At 40.0% G+C, this 24,913-nt stretch overlaps 1 protein-coding gene across 6 annotated transcripts in view; it reads right to left on the minus strand.

The window, feature by feature from the left end:
* Positions 1 to 24,913, minus strand: part of LOC121661347 — a 38,550-nt gene that overhangs the window by 13,097 nt on the left and 540 nt on the right. For 2 of the 6 annotated variants that reach the window (XM_042021464.1, XM_042021467.1), the window contains exons 2-4: positions 21,812 to 21,897; positions 21,137 to 21,177; positions 558 to 639 (exon numbers count right to left, since the gene is read on the minus strand). The gene's annotated coding sequence lies outside the window, so the exon portion shown is untranslated. Of the gene's footprint in view, positions 1 to 42; positions 164 to 557; positions 640 to 17,207; positions 17,344 to 21,136; positions 21,178 to 21,811; positions 21,898 to 24,913 lie in introns of all 6 variants that reach the window. The other 4 variants (XM_042021468.1, XM_042021469.1, XM_042021465.1 and 1 more) reach the window with 4 other exon arrangements.

Genomic DNA, 24,913 nt, shown 5'->3' on the forward strand with positions numbered 1-24,913 from the left:
CTTTTTCTCACAATTTTCTCATGCTTGTCACAAAAAACTTACACTGTCTGGGAAAGGAAATGTTCTAGGCCATATGATCTGTCATTAATTTTACCAGCTTCTAAAATTCTGCAGTTCTTCCACATCTAGAACAAGGTTTTTACTTCAGTAATTCAGAGCTTTCCTTTGAGAAAAAAAAAAAAAGAAAAAAAACCCAGAACCACAACAACATCAAAACCATCGAATTCAGAATTACTAGGTTTTGCATACTTCATATTGGTTTTACCTAAAGAAATAATAGAATAGCAGAATTAGACAGAGGGAGACACAGAAGAGACAAAGATAACAAAAGGGGATTTTCACCTTTAAAAAAATGACCAAAAAGAGCAGAAATTCGCAGGAGTTCTAGACAGTTCCCATGGAGGGCCCAGAACTGTATGTTGCACAAAGGAGGAGGAAGTCAGACTGATGGAGGGATGAAGAGATAAAGGATGAAGGTTTTTACAGACTATATTTGAATCAAGTGCCTGGAGAGTCCTTATGCAGGAGCTGGGTCTGGGGGGAATTTTGCTAAATACCTGTTCTCCAATGTGTTGAACTCCAACACTGCGGCTATTTGGGTCCCGAGATCTTCATGTGTGGACGATGTTATCTTGGTGCCTAAAATTAGGAAGCAGAGCGATGGCTTAGACACCGTGCGTTTGACTGGTTTGCAAAGGAAGGAGCAGACCTGATGTTGAAGCGGTTTTCATGCCCTTACTACCCACGTAAGTTACACAGTCCCCAGGCCGTGCTTTGCTTACTCAACATACAGAAAAAGGAATAAGCACTGTGTTTGTCATGACTGTATGTACTTTTGATGACATTCTTCTGAAGATGACCTGGTACACTGAGTTCCAGTGAGGGCATTGATACATAATACAAAAAGATCCCAGTGGTTTCTAAAGGCAACAGGCAAGTGAATCTCATGAGCTCGGAAATGAACAGGGGAAATCTAGAAAAACAATCCTTCTGCAAGTAATACAGGGGGTTTGTGCCAAACCTAAGGGCGCTGGAGATTGTGCTGAAATTCACAACAGGAATGTTGTTGAGAGAATACTGAAAGAAATACTGAAAGACAAAGCTCAGCAAGGAGAAGTGTCTGTGTGGGCAATAATTCAGCAGAAGCCAGCAGTCTGCAGCCCCAGGAGCAGGGACACTGAGGGAGCTTGGGGTGCTGCCCTGAGAGAGGCAGGAAACAAAGGATGGAGCAGCACCGAGGTGGTGTGGTCATGCTCTGTTTAAAACAATGCAGCCAACAGGAACTGAGCCAAGAAAGTGTCCAAACAGTGACCATAAGTTGAACTTTGCTTAAGTAACTCAAAAATACTTATTGCTTTTCACACCCCCTCATATGTCAACAAAATAAAACCTGCATATGCATTACATGAGTTAATAGAGTCCCTCAAATTCTAGCTGGTCATGAAATTACGTCACTTAGAACTGTACCTTTTCCCCCACTCTCAAACAATACACGTGACTTAAGAGGGAAGGGAGGTCAAAGGAGACTCCACCTTTGTATTCTGGGACTTTTGGAGGGCTGTGCCCATCTCCTCCCCCATAAGGATGCCCACGGGATATGGTTCGTTCTTGTGGTGATACCACTGGCTTGCCCTTTCTGATACCAGTGCCATGGGAATTCCTGACCCATATTCTGTCATAGCAATCAATAAATCACACTGTTCATGAAATACCATATTGAACATGACCAGACTTACAGCACTGAATTGGTTCTAATCACAAATGGAGCCCAGCCACACCCAGCCCCTCTCATCTCTGAGGTCCAGCTGGAACACAGGGCAAGTGGGGTATGTTCTGCCAAATTTCATACTCTAAAAATACTTTCTGTGAAAGTGTAGGATTTCAGGTATTTGGACAGACAGATGATATACTGCTAAGAAGGGGAAGATCTTGCTGCCACTGGGCCCACTATGTCTGCAGATAAGGGGGCTTCCCTTTCCTAAATTTTTGTGTGAGGGAAGAGAACCCTGAAAGAAGGGGACCAGTCAATGTCAAAGGTACTCCAGATGCTCCCTCAGAGAAGCCTACTCCCTCTTGGACTAGTGCAAAGCGCAGGGTGGCTGCTCACTCACGGGAAGGTTCGGACTGGTTTGCTTCTCCAGTTCAATCCTTAGAAGATGTCACAAGTGCTACAACTCTGCTCTGAAGTTTTCCCAGGGAGTAGCTTTTTGGCCTCCTGAGCTGTTCAGCTTTCCTTTCCACGTGAGACAGAAGGTGTATGTACAACCTGCATGTTTTTGGTGTGGGCTCTACCCCTTTCTGGAGGCAGGGCAAAGTAGAGCCCTTTACAAAGGGAATACACTCCTTCCTTCTCTCGGGTAGTAACAGAGCCCATCCAGGGCAAGCACCACGCTGCAAAACATGGCAGTCACACGAGAGAGAAAGTTGTCACTGCTCTGGGAATCTGCTGGTCACATAAATAAAGCAGAACACTATGTCAGGAAACAAACATACAGTCAGGCTTCATAAGGGAAGGGAAATCGATCTCCCTTGAACTACAGTAAATTGCTCGAGGTTCAACAGCTCCCATGCCCAACTCTGTGACTCTTCCAAGGACAGAGTGGGACACAGAGGTGGAGATTGCTTTCAGTTTTGTGCTGATTTCATCGCTAAAGGGTCTTCCTTTCTTCACAAAGCAAAGTGGAAGTCACATCTCACCCAGATTTTTCTGGTCTTTTGGGTCAGTTCTAGACAGATCTATCTCACAACTGTCTCTAACCTGAAGTCTTATCTGCTGTTTTTTTGACATCTGAATCCAAATCCTCTAGGTACCCAGACCAGTGAAGATCTTGGTATCTACTGGTTTTATTAGGGCAATGATAATGCAGATGTGGTTATACTTCTTTCAGACTTCATTTTCCAAAGCTTAGTTTCCTCATCTAAATGAAAACAATGACACTCACTGATTACGCAGAGCTCAAAACATCCAGAATGGAGCAAGAATGTGATTTTCTGCTGTCTCTTTAATGCAATAAAACTACGCATGTTTAGCTTAGTAGATTGTAAAACCCCCACTCTCAAATGCAAACTTTGGTTATTACGCTGCTGGCTGAATTCATACAAGTGTTCTTTCTTTGCCCAAATCTTAAACCTGACAGCCACGAGTTAGAGCTACAGTGAATTTAACAATCCAAAACAATGATTGCACAGAATCAACTCACAATGGGTAATTGCATCAGGAAAAAGAGGCATGATACCGAAAGGTTTTGTTGCATCCATAGATGAGCTACCTTTATAGAATTCCTTAATCTACTAAGTATTTCTAAATGTGTTTACTCTAATTCTCCTTCAAACCTTGAATTTATACCTTTAGTTTTAATGGACTTATTCACTGAATTCTGAGTATTCTGAACAGGTTCAACTAAAACATTTGTTTTAAATAAGTGTAAATTATACACTGCAAGCCTACATTTTGTTTTCTTCGTATTATACTGTTTCAGTGTATTACAAAATAGAGTTTTTTCACTTGCTCTACTATTTCAGTTTATCTTTTATGGATATAACTGATTAAACTTCAATAACTTAAGGATAGGGTTTACATTCTCCCTGTTGAGCCTTTATGTTTGATACATTTCACACTTGGATTTACTTCCACTCTGCAGACAAATGCAATGTGTGCTTCAAAATTGTCTTCTAGTGTTTTCCATGCTCTTTACATTTGTATTACCACTGCTAGTTACTAACAGTTTTAAAAAGAGGAATTAGATGTTCTCCATTTTTTATTTTCTTGATTGCAGTACTCATAAAAATCTGGTTTATTACTCTTTGGAAGAGCATCTTTCCCGCTCTATGAGCTCTGTGCTAACCCATTCCTTTAGTCCAGAATAAAAAGATGATTATATTTTTACATTATTAGTATATTATATATTATAAATACTGCATTGACAACGTGCAGATCTTCTCAGTTCTTTTCCAAACAATTCACCAAACAATCAGTGTCTGAGGACCACTAACAGCCACATGACAACCGGTACAGTCAGCGCTTTTTAAAGGTCAAAATTTTCCATGTAGCCCAAATCAGAGCTGAGACTTCCAGTACTGCATTACAGAGATTTCATTTTCAGACAAAGGCATCAAGGTGCTAAATATCTGTGGATAAACTAGGAGGGACTGACTCCTAGCAAAACAACCTGCCTCTCCATCCCTCCTGCCTGCCTGGACCGTCCTAGAAGCTGTGGAGCTCCTCAGGGAAGAGACTTTTTGGCCTGTGAATCAAAGAGGTGTTCAGGCACCACGGCTGTGTTCTCAATTGCTCTGTGCTCAGCAGCTTCTAGTCCAGTCTGGCAAGATCCCAGTTGTAGTTTATGATTGATGAAGCCGGAATTTCAAGAAAGCACGTGGGATTTTTCACCTAAACTAACATTTTGGAAACAGAGACATATTAGCAGAGCACAGCCACCTGAAACTTTGGCTCCTTCTGTGATGTTTTGTGCCCTGGTAGCCAGAGAGCACTAGACAGAGCTAAGCAGAAATTTTCTCATCTCTGAATGAAAGCTGGAAGTAGGAAATATCACTTAAGGGGAGTCAGTTGTGGTGTGTACACCTTCCATTCATGAAATCACACAAGCCTGAAGGAAGAAAAAGCAGGGAATTACCACAGAAAGATGAAGAAACTCCTTTCTCCTACTTTCTCAATTAGCCTTACACTTGATCACTAGCTGCAGGCTGTGGTTTGTCACCTTTGAATTATTATTTGTTTAAAATATATATATATATATATATATATATTATGGCTGCTATCTGACAAATGGCTTCTGGACAGGGGCTGCTCAATTTCTGCATGCTCAGAAGTTTCCATGGCAACAGGCAAGTCCTTGGTGAAACTCAAAAGAACAATTAAAAGTAAATAGTTTTTTGTATATATGTGATGCTTCCTCTGACAGAGAGCTTCAAAAGAAAAGGTGGATCCCTCTCAATTACCCATCTTTCAGGTAAGTCTAGTGAGAACTGAGGAATGAAATGCCTTTCACTTATTTCTGAAACCAGTATATATGCTCTCACTCAGCTGTGACAGTGGCAAGGTGTTAAATATCCCATTGAATAATTGGAGAACAGACTTTTTTTTCCCCTCATAGTCCTAACAAGTGCAGAAATTAAATGGTGAAAAGGGGGAAGAGATGAAAATGAAATCTTGGTCTAGCAGCAGCTAAATCCTGATGTAAATGGAATTGGTTGAATTCTCTGGCTCTGCTCCCCATCTAACCATTATCAGTGTTGTGTCCAAGCAGTCAAACGTCTTCTCCAAGCAGCATTCCTGCTCTGTCTCATCACCAGACACGTGGCTGGAGGCTGACACAACACAAGGATATTGGTAATAATATGCAGAAAAGCTCTTCAGACACATTGTTTAAAGCCTTTTTAAAAATGACCTTTAGTTGCATGCTCCAAGTCACAAGTGTTTGACAGAGACTTCTTTCTGATGTGTGCAAAGCCTGGTCAAGTGTAAATAGAGAAGAGGAGCATTTTTGCTCCTAAAATCCTAAAACTAGAACAAGGGTGCTCTGGGAAGGTCTCTAGATCAGCTAAGCAGCTGACAAACTGTAAAAAACTCATTAAGGAGCATGACAAGTAACATATGGGAAAAAACCAGAGAAGAAGCATGACTGGAGGAAGATCAGTTGTTCTCTGTGGTTCCTAAACATTTTTACAACAAAAATCATAAATGATCACAGCAAGAGAAGGACCTGCTCTGTTATCTTGGGCATTTCCAAGCCTGGAGAAATGTGTGTCTCATTCCAGCAGAGACAATTGCTGCTGCAGTTTGAGTGGTCTTTAGAAATGCCCTTTGGAGGACCATGGAAAAAGGAGAAATTTCTACTGTGCTTTTTAAAGATTGTTCCATGTTTATTTATGACAAACATGTACACAAAGTCCCCTGGAGATCTAGCAGAAGAGGGGAACTTTCCTTATTTCAAACAAAATTTAAAATCCCAGTGAATTTCCAGTGCCTGCTCTCTGTTAAATTTCTTAGGCGTTCCAAGGGATCTGGAACTATATAGTCAGAACAAGAACACTTGCTCTGCCTCTTTATCAACTTCTGTATTTTAAAGAAATATTTTATGGCCCAAACAAAATGCATTTAACTTTCTCATGTGAGTTCATACCTTTTTTGCTAAGTTGGTCTGTCCTTCTACTCCTCATAGGGCACATGACTATTTTCTTTTTGTCAATCAGTTAGAGGCCGTCAAAAAAACTCTGATCACACCAGAATGAAGGAAAAAAATTTCTTTCACAGTGGACTCTCATCACTGTTTTGGTTAAATACGGGTAAGTATGATATTGACTGAATTTCCTTTGTCAATGAACTCTAAATCTCTAACTATCTTCCTTATGAGTGCCAAATAACCTTGGAAGAGAAAGTAATAAAGATAAACAATGTCATTGAAATCAGGCTTTTATCTCCAAGTAGGTCTTTAAGAATGGTTATTTACCACTAAATCAAATATCAAGGAAAATATTAAAAGGTTACCGAGTCAATAAGATATAAATGCAATAAGAATTTGAAGCTGTGGGAACTGAAGATTTTGATCGTTCAGCATGCCAGTCTTACCACTGGTCTCTAGTTTTTATGTTTGCACTTCACATTGCCTAAGAAAAATAATCCTCTTCAAACAAAGACATTTACAAATTTCGCTGTGAACTTAAATATTTCCCCCCATAATAACTTCTCTTATATTACTTGAACTGAAGCGTTTACAGCACTAGCATCAGCTACCAATTACTTGTGTGTCCTGGGGCAGTGCATCAAGGAATTGAGGCCATCATTGATTCCTCATGCTCAGCTCCATTCAAACTTGCATAAAATTGCTGTGCATACTCCAAAGGCTGTACATTCTAAATCATGAGAGTTTTTTCCATTACTTTCAGTGGTCTTTGTGGCATATCACTGGACTTCTTTTCAGGTATTTTCAGGTTTATACCAGCACAGAGCAAGGATCTGATAGACCAAAATGACTGGAGAAAGGAACAGGGATATGTTTTAATTAATTTTAGCATTTTATCCCCACTACACTTTTCAAAGGGCTGTTCTGCATGCTTAAGATTGTAGCTCTATGGACAATTACTGACCGATGCAGCTGCACCAAAGTGATCCAGTCAAAACCAGGGGTGGTTTTACAGACACAGAGGACTGTGCCACCCTACAAACTAACCTACACAAGGTATAGTGAAAACACAGCTGAAAAAGTTTTCCTGTGAGGCACCCAAAAAAAAATGAAAACTTTTAAATTGGCCTTGACGTCAGAGCATGACACTTAGCACATTAGCCAGGAGACACTGACTTGTAAAGGTTCGGCCTCAGTGATCAGCCTACAGAAGACAGAGCAACCTACTGCAAGTTCTTTATGAAAAAAATTGCCAAGAGCTGTCTGATTTTTTGAAAGTACTAAGAGTGTGTGAGTTAAAAAGCATTCACGTAGCAATAGTAGGCGTTTCACCCACGGTCAGTCACATGCAGTGTCAGCCAAAATTAGGAAGCCCTTTCAATAAAGAAAAGCTGGAGAAGTCAGAGATCATCTGGGCTAGAGAAGTCAAGAAATCTTGGTGAAGTCAGGAAAAAGTGGCAATCATATCAAGGTAGGAGGAGATAACCAATGCAGATAAAAGAGAGAGGAAAAAAAAAACCTGATTCAAATGTGATTTTTACTAATTGGGGTTTTTTTGTTGTTGGTTTGGTTTTTTGGTTGGTTGGTTGGTTTTTTGCGGGGGGGGGGGTGTTTGGGTTTTTTGTGGGTTTTTTATTTGTTTGTTTGTTTGTTTTTGTTTGGGTTGGGTTGGGGTTTTTTCCTAAATAGTTTTACTAATACGGTTTAAAGAAAACATGAAAGATATTAAAGTAAAAAAACAACCAGTAAAATTGAACACTTTTAGGGTAACAGAAGCTAGGTCAGGGAAACCTTGAGGAAGGTTATCAAACTGAAAGCAAAAATCTAAGAAAATGTTTCTGAGGAAATTATGACAAACCAGTAACTAGGGCCATTTCTTCAGGAATGACTTGAGGAGCTGTTTTTAAAAGCCCTGACCAGTACACCCCACAAACTTTATTAGCGGAGACTTCCTGAACTCTCTTACTACCAAAACTATTGCAAGAGTCAGCAGCATCACAACAAGTTTTCTCTTCACTTGATTTGAGCCAAAAACTCCCCCCACATATACTTGTTCACAATAAGCAAGGTGTCACCTCAGATACAACTTGGCCCTTCAATAATTCACATTGAGCCCACAAGCAGCTACACAAGACCACTTCTTAAGCAGCAGAATGCACTTGCTAAGGGAGCAAATTGTGTTAAGGAACAAAACTTAATCAAAAACTTGCGTGCTACAAAATGCAAGGGGGACACAAAGTAAGATGTTCAGAACGAACCACCGCAGTCAAGGCAGTGGAGTCATTCCAGAGAGTCAAAATCTACACAGACAGATGTCAGGCTCTGAAAGTTTTCTTTTCCCAAATATGAAAATGACTCAGAAGTTGAACAAAGAGCCAAGAGAGAGAAATGTGTGCAAATTAAAAGTGTAAAAGGTAGTTATTAGATGGTGCTAACAACAGGATTGGCTATCACAACTTCGTGCCCCAGTGCAATGGGTGATGAGCCTCTGAATGCATTCCCAGTGGGGACACATGCGGAAGCACACCTGTATAATGCCTGCATTCATGGATGCGCAGCCAGACAGGCAGACTAACATGGACAGAGAGCAGCCAGCCTGAGAACTGAGGGCAGGCTCACACAGGGAGTATCACCGTCCTTTCACATATGGGGAAAAAAGCACTGCATCAGTAAAGATGCTTTGCAGATAATTTGTGTATTTCCCTGCCTTCATATGCTTTCACATCATTACTGTGCTGGTTCTAGCTGGAATGGAGTGAATTTCCTTCACAGTAACTAACATGCTTTGGATTTGTGCTGAAAACAGTGCTGGTAATACAGGGATGTTTTCCTTACCCAGTGTTTCCTGTAGAGTTTCATTTACAATTTAAAAATCTTTATGGGACATTGGGATATAGGTTGTAAGTACTGTATGGGAGATCACCGTGTTTTGCTTTTGTTGTTGTCACTTTTGGCTTACCAGACCCACAGATGTTTGCCCTGGCAGAGGGGCAAAGCAGGTGAAGGATTCCCATTGCATCAGGGTGCTCAGAAAATCTGGAGCAGTGGGCATGAACAGCACAGCCCTGGTTCTTCTGAAAAGGACCAGTGGCTGAGAGAAGCTGCAGGGTCTCATATCCTTAAATGCTGGTTTCATGAAACATAGATCCTACAGCTGTCCCAGTGTAAGTACTAGCTGAATTTCTGATTTTCCATGAAGTCAGTTCAAACTTCCAAATTATTTCCAGTAAGTACTAATTAAGTTTCTAAATTCCTCAGTGAGCTACATAGGTAATGCTCCAGGAATGTGAAAGCTGTTAATATACCCAGCTCTTCTCTCTAGCCCAGAAATAAAACATTATCTGATGATGATACAATAGACTTCAGATGGAGACAGTGAATTGTGCATGAAAACCACCTTGTAACACTGAAGAGGGCACTACCTCCCTCTCTGAGCTCTGGCTTCAGCTTCCCTGACAGAGGGCTGAGGGAAAACCTCACACAGTCCTGCTCAGGACTTTCTTTCTCTTCACAGTCTGATAAATGGAAAATAATTCTGTTTCATTTGAATCTTAGTGCAGCCAGTGGATGGCACAGGCACCAGAGGTGTGCTGTCATGCAGCTGTGTGTTTCTGCAAAGCAGTACAGAGCAGTTAATGAACGTTTCTCACAGCTGCTTAATGAAATGCCGGCAATTGCATTGATCTCTCTTTTCCCAGTCAAGGCTGAAGCTTCACCTGTGCAAATCACAAGAGCAGGCTCAGTCCTCACACAGCCAAGGGAGGTGTGTATTCTCAAAGACAACCTGACTTTGCCTTGTCTTCTCCTATTTTTTGATTTATGCCACATCATCCTTGTAGGGAAGTACTCGCAGTTTTCCTCTGGCTGGACTTTCAGGGGCTGCAGAGCAACATCCTGTCAGGTACACTAGTGGTGACAGGGAGCATGTGTCAGAGAAATTATAAGAAACATTAATCAAAAAGTCAGGCAATGGCAGACCTACCACATAAACTGTTATCCCAGTTATTGCAGGGACAGAAAATGAGGTAATTTCCAGGCTGGCCATGTCCTCTCTGACACACAGATCCCCAAACGACCATTTTTCATTGGATTTGCCAAATAAATGCAGGAAAAGCTTCTCAACAATCTCTTGATTACTATCAAGTCATAACAGACAAATGGCCAATTCAGAATGGCAGTCTGGCATCCTTTTCTTGTAACATGGAGATCATTTGGCGGGGGCAGAGGACACTGTAGAACCTTCTGTGTCTTATGGCAGTTTCAACTTCAAGTAAACATGATCCTAAAATACCACAGTGACAAAAAATACTGCTGAGGGAAACACAAATAAGTCACCATGTCATAGTATGTAGTCATCATTTTGTGCAATGTTCATTGACTGAACAAAATGATGAAACTTTATTCCCTGGTGAGAAGTTGAAGTAATGCAGGCCTATTTATAGCCCCCAAACACAGAAAGAACACCTATCATCTCTACAGTCCAACTTCCATCTCACCTTTCAGTTGTCGTGAATATTTTTGGTTGCAGAAGGCAGAAATAGATAGCAAACTAATTAACTCATTGACTTGACTCTCCCATTCAAAATGTTGCCATCTTTAGGAAATAGCAGAGGACACAAAGGGTCATCCCTTACTGCAGAGCTCAGCGTACTGGATGTATTTTGGGTTACATTTTGGTTGCACTGGGTGGCTTTTCCTTTTGCAAAAATATCCCTATAATTGCAATACATAAAATAATCTTCAGCTCCAGAACGTTTATGCTCAATTCATGCAAATATTTAATCCTCTATTACATAAAACATGAGCTGACACTGCACTTATTGTCATGAGCACTTCATTAAACACATTCTTGGTCATGTATAATGTAGTAGACATTGTTTGCTAAAGGAGCAGGTCAGTTGGCATGTATTGGCTTACATTTTAAATCCCCACTAGCCAAGCCATGAAAATAATTTTCAGTCTGATTGTCACACATAAAAATGGGAGAAAAAACTTGGAGATCTAGCAGAGTTGCTCTTGAACAAATTCAGTTCCAACATGCAATATTGAAATATCAATTTTAAGATGTGCTTGTAGAAGATTAATTCATTTTTTGATTTGATTAATTGTGTACATAAAAATGGCAATAGCAATTTTATGCAGCTTAATAAACTAATATTTTTCACTTTTCCTCAAGACAGTCATCCGGCTAAACAGTCACACAACTCTCACAAGGATTTTGCTAGTCATTCGTGTTCCTCCAGGATGCAAAAAGATAATTTCCCAACTGCTCCCTCTCTCTAAATTACTCAGGAATTAACTTCTGGATTCTGAAGAAATCCTTCTACACTCCTCCAACTCTGTGAGGAAGGGGTGCATATTCACTGGTGTGCCAGCACTCCCACCAAAGCAGAGGCTCACCTACAAATCTCAGAAGTACCAATCTGCACAAAATTCATGTCATTTTGGCTTGAACTTGGATATGGGTGTACCAAAATGGAATAACAATAGGATGCAAGGTTTCTGTAATACTGGAACACAGTTTCAGATAAGGGCGTGAGTGGTGTGATCATTCCAAAGGGCAACAGTGGGTAAAGCTACACAAGAAAGATGAGTGGGAAGAAAAAAATCAAAATAAATGGGAGAGTGAGTAGAAAAGAAAGCCTCCCCCTGTGGTCAGGCAGGACAACAGCATAAATGGAGGCATGAAGAGGGAGAAGCTGAGAAGAAGGAAATTGAATTCAGCTTAGTTCTGATTTTTCTCCCTGAAGCTCTCTCAATTCCACTCACCTTGACTTCAGGGCAAGCACCAAGGAGGGACTCCAGCCCTCTGGGCTCCCTGTTTGGCATCAGCTCCACAAATGGTAAAAGGCACAGCTAATTTAGAATAGAATTGTTTAATTTAGTGGTTCAGTGTCTAACAAGTGCTGCTTAACGTGGTGTGAGAACTGGCCACCAGCAGCAAGGGTATCGTTAATTAATTAATTCAATAAAGCTTAAAACTGGCCTGATTGTCAATCTTTTAAACACTCCCATCACTGCAAGCCTGAATTCCTCCAGCCCACAGGCAGGAACCTGGTGAATCCAGTGGTGTTTGAAGGAAATTGGAGTCACATGTAGGACTTTGGCATCTTAACACACTGCCCTGGATATCCCATAAAGGACATGGACCCTTTCAAAAGCCTAATGAAAATTTATTATAGAATCATAGAATCACTAATGTTGGAAAAGACCTTGGAGACCATTGAGCCCAATCAATGGGCTGGCACTGTAGGAGACATAGTTGGTGTTCCAGTAGTAAACTGCAGTGGTGTGAAAGTGCTTTGACAGCCAAGGAGTGGGTTAAGATGGAATGTAGCATCAATGAGCTAAGAAAGGGGGTAAAAACAGGTGAATGGAAGGTAAAAATGAGGTGGTATGTCCAAAACAAAACTTCCTCCAGTTTCAGAAATAATCCAAACACACGAATGACCAAAGGCTTCTCCTTGCTGGCTGAAAATCTGCACAGTCACAGTGTGCAATTTGTAGGAGTTACTGACAAACTGCAGTACAGCTATATAATACTGAAAGCATTCAGGTGTTAAATTTATCTCACTTGCTAAGGAGCAAAGGCTTGCAGGAAGTAGAAGAAGCAAGGCCCAGCAAAAGATCACACTTTCCCGTTGACTCAACATTTTATTGCATTGAAGGCCAAACTCTAGTTTAAATTCAGCTACCAATTCTGGAGCAGGCAATAATGCCAATAAAGTTTGTGTCTGGCAACATTTTGCCATTTCAGCACACTGGGTGTTCCTTCAGTAACTGGCTGTTTGGAGAGGAACAGAAGAGAGAGGAACAAAGATGTGTAATGGGAATATCCAGAAATCCTGGAATCAAGGGCAATAAAATCAGGTAATTTTTTTTTAATACCATAGTGCAAGAGAAAAAAAAAAAAAATAAAGGGAATTACTGAGGAGTTGAGACAAAGGACTAACTTGACTGACTTAGACTGACTAAATCAGAATGGCTGGGATGGTGTTCAGGTATTCAGACAGATTAATAGGCTAAAAAATTCTTGTTGTAGGAGGGATAGGAATATACAGAATGGGAAAGAATGGGCCCATTTCTCTGTTATTTAAATGCTTCCAGCTCCCTTCAGCCTATTCCTATGTAATCAGCCTCTTCCTAGCATAATGTGTCCATGAAAAATGTCTCTGTCACAGATTGCATGGGCAGCAATGGCAGCTTGCCCCTTCCTCCCCCTCATCCTCAAATTCCCAGTCACTGGCAAATCCTGATTTGTATTTTGTGCAGCAGTTGGGGTGTTTTCTTTTGCAGATGTCCTATGAATATAGACATCCCCTGAAAATTCATGCCCAGGTGCACATTCATTTTACTAACTATTAATTTATTCCAACTGCCACAATGTTCATTTGTGTTTTGAAATTGAGAGTTTCCCAGTTCCTTTTTGTTTGTCAAAAAGTCCTCTTTTCAAAAAGAAAGGCTTCTGACAGCATTTTATTCTTTTTGTTTTATTCTTACATCCAAACACATAGAAACCATCTCTTTTCTCTGAACTGCTGCTTCTTTTTGTGTTCTCTTCACAACCTATTTTCCCATCAAAAAAACTTTAATCATTCCTCTGTTTGAAATAATTCTGAAAACAGAGTAAGTTTTTATTTGCAAATACCGCTTCATTTTTACCTTCTCTTCACCTGTTTTTCCCCCTTTCCTTGTTCAACTATTCTGCACTCCATCTTACTCCCTCCTCTCCAGCAGCAAAGTAGGAAATGTTGTTTATAATAAGCTAGGTAATGAACCTGGCCTCCAAGGAGATGTGCCTGACCCCCTTCTGACTTTTAGAGGTTTGCCAGGGGTGGGAAAAGTTGGTCACCTGGGAACCTGTGTTCTGAAATGATTTAGTAAGCACAGTAATGCAGCAGAGGGAAAGAAAATCAGAGCTAAAGCTGACTGACTATTCAATTATTAATCCTATTCATAAAGAATTTAGCCTCTGTTTTGTTTAGCAAATAGTTTGGAAACTTGTCCATTCCTCCCCTATGCAAAGTATTTGCTATTTGAAAGGTCTGGAAAGCATTTTTCAGATTGAATGTTTGTCTGTGCTTTCTTCCTTCACCATTTGCATTTGGTGTAGCATGGTGTGCATACACTTGGTTCAGGCATCAGTCAAGACACCATGGCTGGAAAATTTGAAATGGAACTGTGTCAGTGGGGGCAAAGGCAAGACACAAAAAATTTTGTCAAGATGGTTTTTGCAAATTGCCAGCCATGGTGAAAAATACCAGCTGACCGAATTCAGCCACATTTTACACAGGTACTACAGAGTGATTTGTCTACTTTTCAATATATATTGGGGTTCAGAACGTCCTGTGAGTCCACTCCTAAGGACTCACAGAGTCATTGAAGTTGAAAGAGGCATGGGGGAATCTCTAGAGCAGCCTCCAGCTCACAACTCTGTCAGCACTACATTCAGATTGACAGCTCAGGGTTGTACAACATCAGTAATGTCTTGAAAAACTCCCTAGACAGGGCTCTCACAGTCCCCTTGGGTCCCTGCTCCACTGCCAGACTTACTATCCTGTAGCTGCTCGTATCTCATTTTGAATCAGAATCTTCTGCTTTTCAGTTTATAACCATTGCTGCTTAGCACAAACCAAACCAAATCAGATTTTCTTAGCATCAGTGTCACAGAATCACAGGATGGGTCAGGTTGGAAGGGACCACAGTGGGTCAGCTGGTCCCACCACCCTGCTCCAGCAGGGCCATCCCAGAGCACATGGCAGAGGATTGTGTCCAGATGGGTCTGGAATATCTCCAGTGAGGGAGATTCCACAGCCGCTCTAAGCAACCTTGTCTTTGAACCTGATCTCATATCTGGGTGCTAAGGAATTGGGCCTCTTGAAAAATCTGGTTTGTGATTTTGCTCTTTACAGGTGCAATTTAAGACACTGGGTCAGTTAAGCCTCACTTAAAACCATTTAGATATGGGATGCATTCAAATTCCCCTCCGTTCTGGCAGTTTTGAGAAGCTAATTTTACAAAGAGCTAACAAGGGAGAAGACCTCACATAATGGTGAGTTGTTCCAGAACATTTCTCATTACTTTATTTCCTGACCCTAAGACAGAACCCAGCACCTGCCTGTTGCTGTGACTGCTCCCCAAAAGTGTGCACAAATCTACACATCCACGAGATTTTCCATAGAGACAATAATAAATGAGCAGCAGAAATGAAGAGCAAGTAAATCACTTACGTGATACAATTAACCTCTTTGTGTGAGTAGAGATAATCAACTGCGTAAATTAATTTAAGGAATTATTGACTAGTGTATAGCTCTATAAAAAGGGATTTCATTTGTCTGAGAATGTATCAGCAAAGCTCTGCTGCTCCAAAAGAAGGAAGTGAAGCAATGGGTGACGCAAACCAAGGTGGCCACGCCAAAGTAGAGAAAACTATACCTTGAAGCCCAGGAGTTCAGAAAAAAACAAAACCCCTGGTACTCACTACTTAAAACTAGAAAAAATCAGGGTCATTTAGACGAGAGAGCAGTCTTAAAGCATGGAAAAATGGTTCCTGAGTTGTGTATAGTAAGCAATAATATTAAACTGCATCACGACTCTGTTTTTTTTTTTTTTTTTAAATTTTCTCTTGAACTCAGATAATTAGCTTTTATCCTGGAACATGAGAGGCATCTTGTCTTATTGTCTTGCCCCCCTTGTTAACGATCTTTAGCTAATTGCTAGTTGGGAAAGTAGAAGCTGACAATGTACTCAGAGACCAATTGACACAGAAGTCATCTGCATGACTGAGAAAATAAGCCCAGGCTGGTCATACATAGCCTGTAAATCATCCCCTTACTGCAGTGCTCCAGCAGCAATCAAGATAAACAATTACACTTCGCAAAACAACAGCTACTTTGCTCCTCCTTCTGTCAGGAAGCTCTATTTTATAAGCCTGCTACTAAAACTCCTGGCTCAGCTTATCTCAGTGCAGAGTAGACCCTCATTGCTGCTCCCAGCATCTGTGTAGAGCCTCTGTTTGGTTGCATGCTCTGAAAAGCTGTCTTAAAGCCATAATTTTTTTTTTTTCACTACTGAGCATACTGCTTTCCCCAGAAAAATGTCTTACAATAAGGCTTTTGCCCGTATTCCTATTAAGAGCAATTCTCAGCATTTACCTGTTTGATCTATTTCCATTTTCTTACTCTTATTCTCACTCTCAGACACTTTTTTCTTCCTGTATTTTAAAATACTAACCAAATAACCTACTAGTGACAAGGCGTTCTAACAATATGGTACTGTATGTCCAGAGCAAGGTAAAAGTTATGAGGAAAACTGAATGGCAAAAGACATTCTCAGCCGACTAATTCATTTAAAAATCAAAATGTGGGCATCTTTTATAGCAAATGATAGTGATAAAGATCCTTCTGGACTGTAGTCTCTAAAAGCTGATTTCCACAAATGCTGCTTCCATAAGTGCTGTCATAAAGTTATACCCAAAAGTCAAACTCAGCTGCTGCGCACTCTGCAGCTCATTCAACAGTTCACAGTGAAACTCTAATCACCAATTTGTCAAAACAGAGCAAAACACTGGTGCAGAAAGTGGCTTCACACAATCTGCCTTCAACCACCAAAATCAGGAAGTTGGATAAGTGGGTAGCTAAATCATTAACTCAGGTAGGATGGAAAACAAGGCTCCTCTCTACTGATGAAAGAAAACTCACAGTCCTGGAGCTTTCCCCTTCCCACTTGGACACTGGGCATCAAAGCAGTCTCAGAAAATTTCTGAACTCTGGGGAATGGAATAGCAACAATATCATCTGCTCCTCCTTCAAGGACTATGGCCACTAAGAAAAAAAACAAAACAACAAAACAAACAAAGAAAAAAAAACCAAACAAAAAGCCCCAACACCGAAATTACAAGTTTTACACCCAAGGGCCTGCTACTTTCACCCCTGAGACAACACTAAGGTGATCAAAAGATGCAGAAAGGTGGAAATTACTGTCTGACTGCATGTCATAAATACTCCCAGGCATTTTGTGTCCAGTTTTGCAACCCTTTGTGGAAGTGGTGCCTGTTCATTTTACCAGTACCGCTGTCGAGTTGCTGTCCCTCCTCATTCGGGAAATGCAAAGTAGAGAGGCTCTGCCTGGTGGGACTCACAGCTGCTTGGGCAGCCTGAGCTTCATCCTGTGCTTGGGCTCATCGCCAGAAATACAGAACCTGTAATTTCAAATACTTATCAAAGAAAAGAATGAATCAAAGAAAAAGTGGGGAAAGAAAATGTATTTTAAATAGCAGGTATCACTTTTTATTCCCTGTTTTCTTTCAAGCCTATCAGACTTTGTTCTGTCTAAGCTGTACATATATTTAACAAACAGCTATGTCAGAACTGTTTATTGTTAATAAACAGTGTAAAATATGTCTTGCCCCATAAATCATGGTGGATAAAAATGAACTAAGCATCACATGTAGGTTTTAAGGCTGTCTCAATTTCTCCTAATCCAAATTAATTTCTAAATCTTATAAAGCCAAAATAGTACCTCAGCTAAATCCTACCAGAGTGCTGTTTCTAAGCAAACAGTTCCTTTTCCCAGAACACTGGCTCAATAAAGCTGAGACTCAGTCACCCTTATTCAGTAAAACTGCAGCATATTTGGGTGGTGCAAGTTGTAGTCAGTGGGACCTGAAACAATAATTGTATTCCCAAGCATGGGCAACAGTGATTTAATACTTTGAATAAAGCACAGTAAAAACATTAATCAGAGATCTGTAAAACTTTCATGTCACATGATCACCATTGATCAAACTTTCTGCAGCCTGGCGTAGTCTTGGGAAGAATTTACAGGCTCTTCCACATAAAAGACTCCTTTTTTCAAGCCTGTTCTGAAACCATCACTAGAGCAAAACTCGTGCTAGGGAGAGCGGGATAGGAAGAGCTTCCCAGATGTCAGCATCTCTTAGTAAAGCTGGCTTAAGGCCATTAATAAGAGCAATTCCTGCATGTCAGGAGGCACACAACATTCTAGAACCTTCCTTACTTTGGGAAACAACTCCTGATGAGGAACAGCAAGAGCAGTTATACCTTCAAGAAGTCCTTGCTATTGCTGATATGATAAAAGCTGCTCTATTTTCTCCAAAGAAGTTGTAAATAGCCAAGAAAAATGGATAGAAAAATTAAAATCTTCCTTTAGAAAATGCCCTAAATTTGAGAAATACCATGTTATTAATTTGGTTTAACTCACAGTGCAAATCCATTAGTCTGAACTTCTCAGGACACAGTGAGAGACTCAAACAAGAGCAATTTGTTTTCTTTTTTGTAAACTATCTGGCTTTTGAGTTAACATGTCATTTATGAACATACTTTATGCAGAGAGCCACAGGTGGAGGAACTTGTTCAGCTGTGTCGTTCTAATAAATTTAAAAATAAAATGTTCCTCATTTTCATGGCTTCTCTGTTCAGCTCCGCTCAAGGTAATAGAAACTACACTATCTCTGGTATTTGACCTTCTAATTGCTCTATTAAAAACTGGATTAATATTGATCTCATGAATGATAGTCTGACAAAGGCATAGCGGCTTTTCTGTCAATCTTTAAAAGAGAAGACAACATAAGAACATTTTGTTCTCCAGAACAAAAATTGCAGATTCTGAATGAGAGGAAAAAAATCTACAGTTAGCATTGCTGAAAAACTCAAAATTATTCTGGCAGCTTTTTAGCTAAGAATACTTTCATTGCTTGTGAAGCTGGAAAGAACATATCTAAAATGCAAAGTTAAGATGATCTGCATGCTTCCTGTAGTCAAATTTTTTGAGGGAAAGTAATACCTTTTTCATCATTATCATTTTGCATAGTACAGGTGAATAGACTTTAGATCTGAGCCACTAAGTTCTTGCTATGGCTTCTCAAGGGAGGAGGCACAGAGTTAGATACAATAAAAAGGTGAGAGAGAGGTGGGGTCTAAAGCCCCACTGTGACTGACTGCTGTGATTTACTTCATCTCCCTCTACACAGATCTCCTGTGATCTTGATTCACCAGCTGTTTTATTGTGATCATTAGAGCCATGCTTATCAAAGCCAGACTTAGGTTATAACTAGAGATAGATGGCTAATTCAGTGATCCAGGGAAGAAACTGTGAAAAGAAAAGGTTTTCCTTCCAGGTCAGGCAGTGAAGGATTGCAGACAGAGGCAGTTGACATGATAAGGACACCTGAAAAGTGTTAAAAACCTGCTTACAACAATGTATTGATGGCATGCCAGTCAACGATGATCCCTGAAAGGAAGGAATTCATACCTGGGCTTCAAATTCTATCTTTGTACAATTATTTCATAGTTGCTTAGGTGGCATTTCTGCCGGATGTGTTATCCTGAATATGGTTTGCTGCCAATACTTCCGGGAAACCAAATTTCACACTCATTTACCCAGTAATTTTTCAGTGGGCTGGCATAGGTCCTCTTCAAGGAACGCCCTGAATCCAGGCCTTGCTGAGACTGGGAAGGTGGGAGGGGTTATCCCAGCTATTGGGGAATGGTGACATGGCCGCACAAAAATCTGAGGAGTTTGGCAAAGCCCCTGCTCACTGAACTCCTCTGCACTGAAGGTTCACGATAATTTTCAGCAAAACTACCCTGTATCCCAGTTTATGGTTTGTTTCATACACTTTCCCCAACCTAAAGACAATGTCCTCTGCAAAAGTCATCCTTTATGTATGACAGAGGTTTTAACTGGTGCTGTAAGTAACATTATCACAATCATTCATGCACTCCATATTAATCAAGCTCACAGTTTTCCAGACAGAAATTTCCCTTTTTTCCTCTCCTGTTTTGTTTTTTTTTTTAAAGTCTTGTTGAATGGGGACAAGGTGGCAGAAAGACATGAAAAATTCTGAAGATTGTGATGGAAACTTTTTTTTTCCTTTCTGTAGGGGAGACGCTTCCATTTCTATGGATAGAACTTCACTCAGCTGTGAAGTGTTTGAGGTTTTAACCCTGAACTGAATAAGTAACCCAGGAAATAATGAGGTTGTTTAGTTAGATGATGCATGCGTAGTACCTGGTCTTTAATTTCCAGATTTTTCACTTTCTTTTTGTTTTCCAGGTGCCCAAAAAGACACAATTAGGGGTGAATGTAAAGCATTGGTGCCATTGACCTTCAACCTGCTATTAGGCAGATCTAATACTCAACATTGCAATTATCTACATGATATAGACAAGCATATATTAAGCTTCTATGTGAAAGCATTCCCAGCATTTAGTATTTTTCTCTCAAAGAGGAATTTGTCTTTTCAAGACTCTTCTATAACAAAATATAATTTAACTGCTCAATATTATTCCTAGCAGAAGAAGTGATTCTCAAATGTTTATAGATTATTTGCGTATGAAATAGAAGTTTTTCTTTGGTATCCTAATTTTAATCTTTGGGAAGTGTGCACAGTATTCATAAGGGACTGTGTCTCTGTGGTTTTCTCCAGGAGCACAAAAGAAAATAAATTGTCATTAGGATGGTTATTTATAAAGAAAGTCAAAACTATTTCTGACAGAGTAATCTGCATTGTATTCTAGCTGCTAGGACTGTTTAACTGTATCACAGGAAAAACACAGAAGAAAATCCCATCACAAGGTTAGATTTATGTCATTCCTGGGAAAAAAAAATGTGCCTTTGCAATGCTATGGTTATTTTTAATCTAAAGCTACTTTAGAGTTTCATTCAACTTGTGTTAGCTTGATTTAGGAGTGCAGCTCTAGGTCAAAGAAGACTAACAGTATCCAAGCAACAAATGATTAAATTATACTTTTCAAGTTGTCTTACAGAAGAAAAAGGTGTACCTAGCAAAAGTGAAAATAACAGGGGAGGGGAGGGAACACAACAGCTCAAGCCAAAATCTAGATATATCACATTCCATCTAAACATACAGTGTATTTCTGAAGAAACTTTGAAAGCTGAAAGCACAGCCTGTCAGTAATGCACCACACTTCCTCCACCATTTTTCTGTGAGGGAGATTATTTGCACACACCTGATGTGATGTGATTCTTCTTCTTCTTAGACCCCGTCCTGCTGAATGTTTTGCCATGGGGGAGAAAAACAGAAAGATAGCATCAGTTATGGATTACTTTGATCTCTCTGGAGTGACTCTCCATTACAATCCTAGGGAAAAGGATGAAGTCAATGTATTTTTGTGGCTCAGGACACCATAAGATTAGAGCTTCAGAATCATCAAAGCTGTAGCTGAACTTTATGTATTTAATGCCACTGATTCTTGTCATTGATTCTTTTTTTTGGGTTTTGTTTTTGTTTGTTGTTGTTGTTTTTGTTGGTGGTGGTGGTCTGGGGTTTTTTGTTGGGTTTTTTTTTGTTTTTCACAGATATTTTCCAAAGGTTTTGATGGTCCAGAACACCAAGTTTCCCTGTTCAGAGCAGGTAAAGGGTTCATCAGGAGAGTTTAAAGGTACTGCACAGCATAATCTGTAGTGAAAAGGGTAGAGAGTTCTCATTATTCAATTCTAACACCACTTGTTGAAGTTGTCATTGCATCTTCCTCTTCATATCTGCCCTGTGGCATACATGTAGCAATGCATCTGCTGAATATACCAACCTGTTTCTTGACATTCTGCACATCCAAAAAACATTAAACCGAAGTAGGATTTAATTTGTATCATTGAATATATTTTTATTTTAGCTTTTGTCTCACCTGAATTCTGTAAGAAAGAAGACTTCTTAATCTCAGAAGTGCCCTTCTAAAGGAACTTTCTTTTTTCTCTGGATATGACTTCGTCCCTATTTGAAATGAAAATTTTTTTTTTAATTTCCAGTGATCTGAAAATTCCACAGATAATTTCTGATGGAAATACCAGCACAAAACACTTCAGTTTCTGCAGCTGTACACTTTCTTAGATTCTATAAGCACAGAAAGATTGGAAATCCTTCATAAGGTAAGAAAATAGTTTACATTGAATCAAGAAATAAGCAATTATATGGAAAAAAACCCCATAAGAGGGTGAAATTGATTGTTACTTCAGTTCTGTGTCTCTTGAGTTAAACTGGGTACCCTAACTTTTGAATTAAATGCTACAGGAAGAAAAAGAAGATTCATAAACACAGATTCTCTCTACCCCATCTTCCAGCTTTTTTTTTTTTTTTTTTTTTTTAGAACACAGATCTCTTGCAAGCCCATCCACGAAACTGAAACAGCCCTGCTTTGCACTGCTGAGTGCTACCAGCTCCACACATACACACGCTTTTCACTTCTCATTCACCCAGCTTACTGGAGTTGAAGGCACTTCACAAGATAATTTTGGACACTCCTATTTTCTTGGCAAATCTAGTGGGGGAAAAAAAGTGCTCAGTTGAATGGGCATGGCAGAAGTTTAAGAAGCTGCGTGCGTGGAGTTTAGAAACAGCACCTGTTTGCAATAAAAAGAAAGGGCAAGGCAAAACCAGTTCATGTTTATAACATCCTGCAGAACCTAGGAATTAAGCCCAAGGAAGAAAAGCCACACACCTGATCCCTGAAGTCATCAGGGAAGAAGGACAAAGGCAGATCAGTGTGAGAAGCAAAGAACATTTTCCTTTGAGGCCAACCAGGTGTTCATAAAATACCTGCATTAGGTATCACTGCCTGTTCTTTCCACACAGTAACATCTAAGGGTGCCTGTGCTAATGCCTGGGGAGAAATCCTTCCTCATGCCCACTTCTACTGCGGAAATCTTAAACCTCCTGCAACTTGCAGGAGAACAAGGGAACTGCTGCACTTTAGTCATTTAACTTGCACGCCCCAGAAAGGACCCTCTGCTGGTTTGACACCAGTTATCTCTGTGACTGGAAACTGATATTCTCACCTGAATGAGACAGTATAGAAAGCTCTGATAGTTTTGTAGTGTGATTTGTGATTTACTGTGATTTGAGCTTCTTACTTCCCCCCCACACCCTGCTTTCAATAAGTAAATCCAGCTCTGGTCTTTTTGTCATGGTATACCACATAGGGTCTACAGTCTGGGCTAAAAATGCAAATTAATATTATTATTTTCTTCAATCAGAATGAGCTCTCTTATAGATAAAATGACCTTCTGAGGGTGACTGTTAGTTACACTATTTATTAGCATGTAATTTAACTATAAAGAGCATTGCAGTAAAAACTGGCATTTTCCCTCATGTCATGGTGCCAACTCACAGTGTATTGGCAAATAGCTTAATAGAAACCAAATTCATCTAATCAGCATAATTTTATCCTTTTGTAATAGGCAAGAGGAGTACTCGGAATGTAAGAGTACTTGGATTGCAAAAGTATTCTGTTTAATTACATGTAGGTATTTGCAATCCTTGGATATTGCAGGTATTCTCTCATTTGAAATTTACAGAGTGGTATCACAAAACTGTGCACAATTAAGCAAAGTGTAACCATCTTCCCACTGCCCTAAAAATCCCTCAAAGCTGTGTTTTAACTGACACCCTCACTTTTCAAGGGTTCCTATAAATAATAGCTGTTCACTTCAGACAGCACATATTTAGGGGTCAGGGGAGAATTTTGTGCACCTCTCTACCAATCTTCCATATAAATTTTGAGCAATGTTTCTTGTCTGTGATCCCTCCCAGCTGACAGTGAACACTTTAATCCCTCCTGCCTATATGCTGCTGCTCACAAACAAGGAATAAAGTATTACCTTTCCCCTCTTACAGGAAAGATTTTTGGGGGTTTTTCTCCCATTCTTGTCCAGTTCCCTGCAAATCTCTGGAAAAAGATTTTTCAGTAGCTTCTCAATTTTTTTTTGTGTGTGACCTTAATCAGTTTCTTTAAGGAAACTGCAACTTAGTTACTGTCACCGGACAAAAATGGTACATATTAGGCAAATATTTATCCAGGGGATTTTGCCTGTGAGCAGAGGGACATCAAATTTTAGTGTTAGCTGTGTATTCTACTCCCTTGAAAATACAGTACTACACGCAAGTTAAAGAAAATCCAAACTTCACGGTCAAAATGGATGTGGAATTCTGTCACAGAGCCAGCTGCCTTCAAGAGACAGAATTCCTGGCTGTACACAGACACATTTCATGATACCAGTAAAGATCAAATGATGCAAAGCTGGCCAGGCTTGCACAGTTTCAAAGGAAATTTAAGCAGAGCCTAAAAGATGTTTGCTCAAAATTTTTGCAACAGAACTGTGATTTTAATAACTGATATTTCCCTGTGTTAGGCAAGATCTGTGTATCTGAAATGTCCTCTAACAGAATAAAATGCTCCACACAGGAGACTAACTAAAGGTATTGTTAGAGTTAGGGAAGTACAGTGCAAAAAAGGTTTCTTCCATTCTTTGTGTCACTCAAAAAGTATGTTTCCTTCTCTTGTTTTTCGAAACTAGTGTTGTGATAAGGGTATAGAACTTTGGCAGGGAAAAAACCCAACAACCATCCGTTCCAGCTGGTCCTCAGAGATCAGAGGGGCTGGGAGCAGCTGGGCTTCATTTCTCTTTACAGTCAATTTGGCATCATCAGCCTGGTCACGTTCAGTAAGAACTTTCATGATCACAGACTCCCAAGTAGTGCAGTTTGCCAGCTTTTGATGCCCTAGCTGAGCTCATAAAGAACCTACACAATCCAGAATCACAAACTTACGTGTGAGTTCACCTGAACTTCATAAAAATTCACGGATCAGTTCATTGAAACAACAGAGGGCAGATTCAGAACTACCGGTGAGAGGTGCACTGGCTACAGAGTGTCAGGGCGCAGTAATGGAGATCTACTAGAGGGATATATAATATAATATAATATAATATAATATAATATAATATAATATAAT

This window comes from Corvus kubaryi, unplaced genomic scaffold, assembly GCF_017639235.1.
Source record: "Corvus kubaryi isolate FWS band 111438036 unplaced genomic scaffold, C.kubaryi_AGA036_p1.0 37148, whole genome shotgun sequence".
NCBI lineage: Eukaryota > Metazoa > Chordata > Aves > Passeriformes > Corvidae > Corvus > Corvus kubaryi.